Genomic DNA, 9,728 nt, shown 5'->3' with positions numbered 1-9,728 from the left:
TTAGTTTCTCGGTGGTATGTAGCCTAGCTGAAGATGAACTTGGAATGTGAGTACTCATCTGTGAGGGAAGTAAGGCACCCTGAATGGTTTCCAACTTCAGTCTTCATGCTTTTTAATAGAACTTGTACTTTACAAAACCAAAGGAAGGTTGAGCTTCTATCTCCAGTCACTTTACTTTTCACTGAGTGACCACTATCCAACTGTTAATTTCCTGGCAATGCTGTGATAAAATATTCCATCCTATATTCACTGCCCACATCAGGGAAAAATATATTTTTTAAGATATTATTGTCACCTTCTGCAAATTTCCAGGGGATTTTACTGTTGGCGGCATATTTTTATGGGTTTATCAACACAGTTTTTATATAGTTGGAATAGTTGAATGTTACAAAATAAAGAATAAATTATTCCTATAACAGCAATAACAACATGTAATTTTCAAAAGATACAGTTTATATTAACATTGTCAAAAGATATAATTTATCTTAACACCAAACATATTGCTAACTGTATATATTAATATTTGTATGAAACTATATATATGTATATATTAAAACATAGTATTTATAATGAATGTGTATATGTGCTTGGGTACACATATTTGAGCATGTGTGTGTGCATATGAAAGCATGCATGTATATGTGTGTGCCTATAAAATACAGCTAACAAATGAGAAAAAACAATTTAAGGGCTGGGCGTGGTGGTTCATGCCTATAATCCCAGCACTTTGGGAAGCTGAGGTGGGAGGATCGCTTGAGGTCAGGAGTTTGAGACAAACCTACGCAATGTAGCAGGACTCTATCTCTACAAAAAAATTTTTTAAAGAAATTAGGTGCACATGGTTGTGCATGCCTGTAGTCCCAGCTTCTTGGGCGGTTGAGACGGGAAGATTGCTTGAGCCCAGGAGTTGGAGGCTGCAGTGAACTACAATTGCACCACTGCAATCCAGCCTGAGTGAGTGAGATCCCATATCAAAAATTAATTAATTAATTAATTAAGGATAAAACTAAGATTCTATATTGTGTGGCATTGAAAAAATTAAATATGGCAAAAGTATGAAGTAGTCATGTTTAAGAAAATCCTCCATCTTTAATATAATTGTAAATCCCACGTACATGCTATCAGATTCCCTACATATTTCCCTGTGGAACTTACAGAACATATTGTCTCACATAATAAAGACCAGTGCCTTCTAAGGCAAGCTGTAGATTTTGTTGCATTATTTAAAATGCTAAAATCTACATGTCACTGGGTTTACAACTTGAGGCCAAACACGATCCAATTTCTAATAAGCAGACACATCCTTGTAAGATTTGAAAACCTTTAGGAAAACAATTGCATTTGGAATTCTTGCTTCTGTTGGCTGGCATGGTTAGGAGTGAGTTCAGTTTTTCTGCAACAATGATAGTGCATATTTTTACAATTGCCTTGTTTGTAGCTATTGAGTGGTAGAACAGGGAGAGGAGTGTGTCATACATTTGAATCTGACTATGGGTTTGAGTGTTTGTGTCCCCATAGATTTGTATGTTGGAACATAATCTTCAAGGTATTAGGAGGCAGGAAATTTGGGGGGTAATGGTGTCATGAGGGTGAAGCCCTTGTGAATGGGATTAGTGCCTTATTAAAAAAACACCCCCTGGAGCTCCCTTGCCCCTTCCACCATGGGAGGACACAGTGGGAAGGCACCATCTATGAACTAGGAAGTGGGTCTTCACCAGACACTGAATTTGCCACGCCTTAATCTTCAACTTCTGGCCATCAGAACTGTGAGCAATAAATGTCTGTTTTTTTCTAAACCATTCAGTTTATGGTGTTTTTGTTATAGCAGCCTGAAGGGACTGAGACATATGGGGTCCATCTGTGTCAACTGGAGGACATACCTCTCAGAATTCCAGCTTTCTAAAATCATAGCAAAGGAAAAAAGACCCATAAATTTTAGTGATTCTAGAAACTTTTTTGGGAATCTTACCTAGAAAGCCAGCATAAAGCCTGCTCCTTCACTTGTCCCACTAAATTTATATACCATTACAATTGCTTTAGGATTAGAGTGGATCTATTGGCTTTAGCTGAAACAGGAACAGAAAACAGTCTTCTGAAGATGAATGCAAAGATCAGAACTTGTCCAAAAGTGAGCCAAGGGTTCCAGAAGTTGTAGTAATGAAGACAGTAAGGTGAATATAGAGGGATTAAATATTGATGACTCAAATGGGAGGGATTAGAACCAGAACTAGGAAACATAAAAACATTTGTATAAGAGAAATGCAATTACCAAACAGTGGAGAAAAGAGAGATTACTTATCAAGTAGTGCTGGGATACTAGGAAAAAGCCCCATTCCACATCTAAAAAATTCACTTCTAGAGAGATCTTAAAAAAAGTTCTTGTGCTTTCCCATTTATTTGCTGGTATAGTCTCACAATGATATGACCAGTTATACTCCTGGGAAAAAATAATATTGGGCCATTGTAAATTGACATCAAGTAACTATTTTCATCTCTTCTGCATGGACTATATATATTTATATATTATATATAAGTACATATTATATCTATATATTTATATATAAATATACATAATATATGTAATATATTATATATTATATATTATATAATATATGTAATGTAAAATATATTACACATATTTTTATATATAAATATATATTACATGTAATTTTTATATATTATATGCATATATTATATCTATAAATATATATTACATATATAAATATATGTATATATTTATATATATATATATTTTTTTTAAGAGACAGCATCTGGCTCTGTTGCCCAGACTGGAGTGCAGTAGCAAAGTCACGGCTCACTGCAGCCTCTACCTCCTGGGCTCAAGTGAGCCTCCTGCCTCAGCCTCCTCAGTAGCTGGGACTACAAACATGAGCCACCATGCCCAGCTAAGTATTTATTAAATAAAGAATAAAAATAAATATAAATAAGTAAATAAAAAGATTAAGTTTTTATATTAAAACTTTAAATGCTATTCATTAACAGCTGATATTTGCAACAAAGATTTAGGCTTCCATATGTCCCAGTTTGTTCAGAAATAATAGTGTATCCTTTCACTTTTGAATATGTTTCTTTTGGGTTATAAATAGTTTGACTAACCTAGACATAAACATCAAAGGGTAAATATCTGAAATACGTTAAACACTTCAAAACTCGATTGTAAAAAACCATAAAATAGTATTTGAGTTTCAATGCTACATTTCAAAGACAATAAAATATTTATGGCCAACAAACAAAATGCAATCAACCTCATTTGTAACTTGAAAAATAAAAACTAAACTGTAAAACCTTAGCATTTTACATCCGTGAGATTGCAAATATTTAGAAATCTGACAATAGCTATGAAATCTCTCTTAAAGACAACAGAAACTCACATACTGTGAGTCAGAGTGTGTTTTGTTGTGATATTTTTGTGGAACAATTTGGTATTAATTATCTGAAAAGTAAAATATATATCCTAAACCCATTCTTTTGCCTTCTGGCTATGTTTCCTAAAGAGACATGTGCTATTATGCTCTTATCAACATTGTTGATGGTAGCCTTAAAATGGGTAGAACTCACCTTGTAACCACCTGAGAGGTTCTTCCTGCACACTGCAGAAAGAAAGACCATGACTTTGTAGTAGAGAAAGAGTTTAATAGACACAAGCTTGGCCATGCCATGTGGGAGGTGGAGTCCTGTGCAAATCATCTCATTCAAAGTTCCTAAGTTAGGGTTTTTTCAAGGGCAGTTTGGATGGATGGGTGGGGGTGGCCAGGTAACAGGAGCGTGCTGCTGATTGATTGGGGTGGAGATGAAATCATAGGGGGTTGAAGCTGTCCTCCTGTTGGGCCAAATTACTTCTGGGTGGGGCCACAGAAGTGGGGTTGTTGGTCCATGTGGAGCCATGGGTGTCTGGCAAGCAAAAATCCTGGAAAGATATCTCAAAAGGCCAATCTGCAATAGTGTTTTATTTGCAGGAGTAATTGGGGAAGTTGCGTATCTTATAACCTCTGGAATAATGGCTGACAATCCTTTATGTCTGCAGGACTCAAGCTCCTCTCCTCTCCCTGGGCTGATGGCCTCCCGTCAACTTTACAAAAGTGGTTTTGGGGCAAGGCCTATTATCATTTTAACTGTAGCCTAAGTGTCTTCCAAAGTTAATTTGGCCCAATAGCCCAGGAATAATTAAGGGATAGGCAAGATGGGGATTGGGTTGGCTTAGCTTACTGTTATAATTTTCTCACTGATAATGACTTGCAAAGGCAGGTTCAACACATCTGTTAATAGGTGGGACATTAACAGTAACTAAACTGTGTGTAAATGGGGGGTATCTATGGGGGAACCTAGGATATACCATCATCCTAAAAATATGCTTGTGACATAGTGATGCAACAAAGAGAAATGAAGCATAACTACATCTGTAAGTCTGCATGTGTCTCATAGACAAAGCTTATGGAGAATATCAAGTTCCACAAGAGGGTATGCAATGTGACCCCAATCATGTGCAGTTAAGACCACTAAAAAATTATACAATGAATATATCTCCGTGGAGCAAAACTGTGTACAAATTGAGGGAATGATAGGTACATAATTCCATGGCATGATGTGTGTGCACTGGAAGTAGTTTGCTATGGCTGCTCTAACAAATTGCCATAAACTTGATTTCTTATAACAACAAACATTTATTATTGTACAGTTCTGAAAGTCCAGAGTCCTCAATGAATGTCGCTGGGCTGAAACCACAGTGTTGGAAGAGCTGGGTTCTCTCTGTAGGGGAGAATCTGTTTCCTTGCATGTTCCAGCTTCTAGAAGTTGCTGCCATTCCTCTTTTCATCATCCCTTCTAATGTTTTCAAAGGCAGCAACATCGGGCTGATTCTTCCTCTAACGCCTTCTTCCAATTTTAAGGATCATGTAGAACCCACCTGGGTAACGCAGGATAATCTCTCTATTTGAAGTTTAGCCTATCGACTTCCATCTGCAACCATAATTCCCTTCATCATGGGATATAACATATACTCAAGTTCCAGATAAAATGATGTGGACATCTTAGGGGATCATTTTTCTGCCTATGACAGTGTATTAGTTTGTTCTCAATCTGCTAATAAAGACATACCTGAGGCTGGGTAATTTATAAAGGAAAGAGGTTTAGTGGACTTACAGTTCAGCATGGCTGGGGAGGCCTCACAATCGTGGAGGAAGGCAAAGGAGAAGCGAAGGCATGTCTTATGTGGCGGCAGGCAAAAAGAGTGTGTGCAGGAGAACTCCCCTTTATAAAACCATCAGATCTCATGAGACTTATTCATGTAATGAGAACAGCACAGGAAAGACCCACCCCCATGATCAATTACCTCTCACCAGGTCCCTCCCACAATATGTGGGAATTGTGGGAGCTACAATTCAAGATGAGATTTGGGTGGAGACACAGCCAAACCATATCAGACAGGGACTGGGATGAGAGGGACTCTTGATTATAGGCTTTGTCATAACAATTTATATTTCCTTGATCTTACAAATATTTGATGAAGCATTTTTAAAAATAAAGAAGATAGTGTATGTCTTGTTAATTTCTATTTACAGCAAGGTAGAGAGATTACTGTTTACAGTAGTAATAGGAAGTTTGTTTCCAATAAAATATATAAGAAATAATTCTAATCTCAATGAGATTATTATTCACTTGTATGTAGTAGAGGGGTGTGTGTGTGTGTGTATATGTGTGTGTGTGTGTGTGTGTGTGATGTTTACTCCGGAAGCTTAAGGGTTTTCTTCTTTATTTCTGATTTAATGAAGTTTCATAAAATTATGCCCAACTGGTTTGATTTGCTTTTCTCTTTGAATTTTTTTTTTTTTAATTTGCACAGTTCCAATTGAGCACTCTTGGTAGAACACGTCTTTCCCCAGTTATGAGAAATGGTCAACTATTATTTCCTTTGATACGGTATATCATTTTTCCTTTCTAATTTTCCCTAAAAAATGGTGTTCAAAAATCTGGATATAAATATCATGTCTACTAAAATGTATTATATATTTTTTCACATAATATGTATTAAACATAAAGTATATATTTTATATAAAGTATATACATATATAATATATATCAAATATATATAATATCTAATATATGTAAAGTATATATAATGTATAAAGTATATGAAACATCTAAAATGTGTACACACACACACATACACACACAATGTATATGTTTATACGTTTTGGGACTATTCCTCAGCTCAGTTTGTGAGGTTATTAAATTTTTCTATTACTCAGTACAACCTATTCTATAGTACCGTTCTTGAGATTTTATTTCCACATGGTTAAAACACACACATACACACACACACACACAAAATCAACAACAGAAGGAAATGAATTCTCCCCTAGAGCCTCATGAAGTTCTGTGGACACTTATACAGTGAATATATATGTTACGTTATATATATATTATGTTATATATATATGTTTTATATATATATATATAATGTTAGCCCAGTGAGGCTTATTTCTGACTCCTGTATCTGTAAAGAAATAAATTTGTGTTGTTTTAAGCCATCAGGCTAGTGGCAACTTCTTACAGCAGCACTAAAACAACCTGACACAATTACCAGTGCTCACCTGTATAAAAAGTAATATTGTATAGCACATCAAGGGAAAATGACAGGGATATTGATATAAATTTGCCAACAATAGTTACTTTTATAATAGAAAACATCAATAATAAAATAAATGCAAAAGATTAAGAACAAAGTTAAATGCTGGATTCCTGCATGTCCAAATTAAAATCCATTGGAAGCTTCCCATGACAAACTGGATTGCAAGTACACAGCTTTTCTTACATCCAGTTTAACAATCTAAGTGGATATGCACCATAATGTATCAAGATTTTTAAAATTGTAATGGCTTCAAATTATAATCACGATCGATGGATTTTTTTTGGTATCACATATGTATTTAAAAAATTCAGTGTGTATTTATGCAAGTATTTGAAGACTGTGCATTTGGTTGTTATTCCTGAAGTCTCTCCCTCCTTGTGCCTTTGTTTGGTGTGCATTTCACAATTTTTTGGCATGATAGCCTAGGATTTGTCTTGCAATTGTTTCTGTGGGATTGTGTCAAAGCCTATGGGAGCATATGAGTTTGTATCTGACAGGGTTTGGGGACACTAAGTGTGAGGTCACTTTAAGTTAATTTGGCCGGGCAAGGTGGCTCATGCCTGTAATCCCAGCACTTTGGGAGGCTGAGGCAGGTGGATCACCTGGGGTCAGGGATTCGAGACCAGCCTGGCCGACAGGGTGAAACCCCATCTCTACTAAAAATACAAAACTTAGTTGGGCAGGGTGGCACGTGCCTGTAATCCCAGCTACTCGGTTGGCTGAGGCAGGAGAATCACTTGAACCTGGGAGGTGGAGGTTGCAGTGAGCTGAGATCACACCACTGCACTCCAGCCCGAGCGACAGAGTGAGGCCCTGTCTCAAAAACAAAATAAAATAAAAATTAATTTAGATATAAAAATTCTAGGGCCACAGAGGAATTGTCTATTCAGGCTAAAAATGCACTGCCTGGTGGTTATGAGCTTTCAAGGGTAGATTATTTATCCCTTCTATTGAGAGTCAAGATTGCAGTTAGGCAATTTTCTTTGCTATCTTTGTGAGAGGACACATTTCTAATTCACCCTTCCCTGAGGTTGAAATGCTTTAGAGTTCCTCATTTGTGGGAGTTTTGTATTAGATGCACTACATTGACTAAGCGTGGGACTTTATGTTCTTTCCCTTGCACTTCATAAGTCTATGAAAACGGAAGCTCAATTTCCCCAAATTGGAGCATTGTGCGTTAGTTGAGTGCTAGTGCTATGCTTAGTTCTTGTGTTTTGAATTTAAAAGATTTAGCCTGCTAATTCTTTTTTGTTATTATTTTTTGCAGCCCATGAATTGAAGATTTGTTGTTCATTCCACAATTTGTGTTTGCCTTCATCAGGTTGGCATATATGAGAATGCTAACAAGGAGAAATCCTAAAGAAAACAAAATGTATTTTAAAACATTATTGATGGAAACAAATTCCTTTTTTTCTCACACTGTCTAGATGTAAGCATTTAAAAAACATGTAAAATTGTTTTTTGGTGTGTGTATTTGGTGTGTTATTAAAATTAATTTTGGGGTTAGGCGTCGTGGCTCACACCTGTAATCCCAGCACTTTGGGGGGCCAAGGTGGGCGGATCACCTAACCAACATGGCAAAACCCCATCTCTACGAAAAACACAAAAATTAGCTGGACGTGGTGGCACATGCATGTAATCCCAGCTACTTGGGAGGCTGAGGCAGGAGAATCTCTTGAACCTGGGAGGTGGAGGTTGCAGTGAACCAAGATTTCGCCATTGCACTCCAGCCTGGGTGACAGAATGAGACTCCATCTCAAAATAATAATAATAATAATAATAATAATAATTTTTGCTCTTCACATTTATTAAAAATGGCAATGATGCCTTTACTCAAGGCTGTTGCAAGAAGGATCAAGACTGTTTTAACAGAGGAGAGAGATAGAATTTAACTCTGAATATACTAGCATTAGGGGATTGATAGTGTGGGGGCCATAGACTCCTGGCCCCTTAAAGGTTTGTTGAAAAATCACTGACCCGAGGCAGATTGACTAGTAGGAGAAAAGGCATCCAAATTTACTTAATGTATATATTCCTTCATTCCTTTGGAATGAAGACCAAAACCCACAATGATGTTCAGAAGCTTATGCACCATGTTGAGTTTACAGAAAGAATGGGGACTTGGATACTAGTAAACAGATTATGTGTGGAGGCGAAGAGGAATTCGATTGAGGAGCAATGAATGATTGCCAGGGAGAATGATGGGATTAGGAACCGAGATTAACTTGTAAGTAGTTCTTTTTGAAATTTGAATGATCCTTGGAGACAGTCATTATACTTGTAAAGAAAGGTCTGCTTGGATGTGGTTACATCTTGCTCTTCTTTTCTGCAATAGACAATGAGATAATTTGAAGGGGAAGTAAAAATAATTGTTCTCCTTCATGGGACTGGATCTTAGGCAGCTAAAGGAACTTCTGCTTCTTTGGGAGAGACAGTGTGTGTGGAAGGTCAGAGACACCTTGAGGCTTCGTCAGTTCAGGACATCAAAATGCCGTCTTTTGGAGCATGACATCAAAATAGCCAAGGGATAGGATGAGGGGGTGGATGGAAAACTACTAAGAGGAACTTGACTAGGCATCAAGGGTACAGGAAGAGGAGCTTAATTGGAGATCAAGAGTAAGGAGGTGGAGATCCTTGATAAACTGTTTTTGCAGGATTCATTGCTAAAACTAAGTTAATGGGCCACACAACAGGGGTGGAGCCAAGGACAAGGCCAGGTGAAAAAGAGGACTCAGAGGGGCCACAGTGAAGTTTGGTCTGGGAGAGAGTTTTTGTGAGTCTTTGTGTGTGGGTCTTTTCTCTCTTTGACGTAAGAGCCATTCTCACACTTACTTCTCTCTGCGTGCAATTCCATGGTCCATTGCCAAGCGGCATCTTTAATTAGTTTCAGTCAATGGAGTCAGAAGCATTTGAACCAGAACCACTCCATCTTGAATAGGGGCCAGGTAAAATGAGGCTGAGACCTACTGGGCTGCATTCCCAGATAGTTAGGCATTCTAAGACATAGGATGAGACAGGAGGTCAGCACAACATACCGGCCATAAAGACCTTGCTGATAAAACAGCTTGCAGTAAAGAAG

At 37.3% G+C, this 9,728-nt stretch overlaps 1 non-coding gene across 1 annotated transcript; it reads left to right on the top strand.

Moving 5' to 3' along the window:
- Positions 1-2,385: 2,385 nt before the first annotated feature.
- On the top strand, positions 2,386-2,516 carry LOC116272251. The gene has a single exon (XR_004180971.1). It is a non-coding gene; the product is annotated as a small nucleolar RNA SNORA20 (small nucleolar RNA).
- Positions 2,517-9,728: the final 7,212 nt, after the last annotated feature.

Source organism: Papio anubis, chromosome X (genome assembly GCF_008728515.1).
Source record: "Papio anubis isolate 15944 chromosome X, Panubis1.0, whole genome shotgun sequence".
NCBI lineage: Eukaryota > Metazoa > Chordata > Mammalia > Primates > Cercopithecidae > Papio > Papio anubis.
This window is presented reverse-complemented; position numbering and strand designations above follow the sequence as displayed.